Source organism: Palaemon carinicauda, chromosome 20, assembly GCF_036898095.1.
Source record: "Palaemon carinicauda isolate YSFRI2023 chromosome 20, ASM3689809v2, whole genome shotgun sequence".
Lineage (NCBI taxonomy): Eukaryota > Metazoa > Arthropoda > Malacostraca > Decapoda > Palaemonidae > Palaemon > Palaemon carinicauda.
Genome location: NC_090744.1, coordinates 69,765,633 through 69,767,362, shown reverse-complemented (window position 1 = coordinate 69,767,362; position 1,730 = coordinate 69,765,633).

Genomic DNA, 1,730 nt, shown 5'->3' with positions numbered 1-1,730 from the left:
TTCGAATTCGAGAAGCCCCTCTCTTTCATCGAGGATGAAAGTAGGGCTTGAGCCTTAGCGTGGTCCATAATAATGACCTCCTTCGGCTCTGTCTCCTCCCTTGAAGCTGGTTCTTTTCTCAGCCGGACATAGCAGTCCGGATATGATGCCTTGCTGGGCCAGAATTCTACCTCCTCTAGGGGAACTGAACCCAGCTTATCCGAGATGACGATCTTTCCAGTCGTCATCGGCATGTGCTCAGCATACCTCCATGGGTTAGCATCTGAGCATATGGGAAGGTCTTTCACATTGAGCCTTTTCCGGGGCCCATGTGATTCTGCCAGGGACTGCATACGCAGTTCCATTGCAGCCGCCTTCTCCTGATTCTCCTTCTGCATTTGTTGGATCATTCCAACAATCGAAGAGAGGGCCTGTCCCAGTTCTACTGGGAGACCAGCCGATGTTGAGGGGATAGGCTCCGGCATCTGAACCGGAGTAGCCGACACCTCGTCGACCTCATCCACTACGACATCCGGGGTTTGAACTTGATCCTGACCTTCTGCCAGGAGGTCTTCTTCCAAACCTTCGTCCAGGTCAGACATCCTGTCACACAACTGGATGTCTTGCATCGCATCTGCGACTTCCTCGTCCACCTGGACTTGATCTTGAGGGATCTCCTCTTGAGGCTGGGGAATCACTGCCTCAGCTGATGCCTGGGGAAAAAGATACGCCCTCATCTTCTCACTTGGAAGATAAGGGCCAGAGGTGTCCTTCTTGAAGCTCCTTACCCAAGTACGAAGCTTTTCCCTAGCTATATCCCTTGATTCCGCCGTTCTAGGGGAATCAAAAGCCTCAGTAATCAGGTTAGTGCATACAGTACATACCTGAGGGTCCCAATACTGGAGATCATCCTTGGAGACAGCGCATGCTGCGTGTCTCCTACAACACTCATGTCCGCAGAGGTTCTTGCTGCGGACATTGCAGAAAACATTTCCGCACTTCGGAGGGTCCTCCTGTAAAGAGAAGAAATTTCCATGAGTATCAAGTGAACTATGTATCACTGGATATGCATAGTATAGCATAACAATTCATAAAGGAAAGACACACACTTGTGTTTCCCTCACAACCCATTGTTGCAGCCTTCCAGATAATAAAATCAAAATGGTTTATCTCTACTAGAGTAACCAATGCAAGGTTTCCAGAGGAAACAGGTGGAGCTCACACCTAGGCAATGATTTTAAAATCCTGGATAATAGACGGGGAAGAACTCTGCTTCCTGTCTGAGGGCAACAGCAAAGGGCTGTGCAAGAAAACACAATAGTGTTAGAAGATACAGTGCTGTACCTAAACTTTTACTATAGTTTCCTTCTTACTGTATATGCTATACAGAAGAATACTAGTACAGTATAGGAGGATGTGTGCCGGCCTGCCTTTGCCGGCCGGCCCACACCACAATTAGCTTTAAAGTATACTACTTAACAGCTATAGGGCGGCAGCCCTCTGGTTCAAATGCCTGTGCCGGCGGCAGCAGCTGCCGGCCAGCAACAGCCAGTGTTGGCCGGCAATGATTGCCGGCCAGCAACTACACAAGGTAGTACCCAGCTGCCGGCCACACTCTTGGTGACCGGCAGACAAGGACTGACATAAGCCGGCCGGCAAAGGTACAAGACCGATGCCAGCCGGCAGCAAAAGAACCAGAAGACTACACCTGCCCGGCTGCCGGCCTCATAGGCCGGCAGCCGGGACAGGTA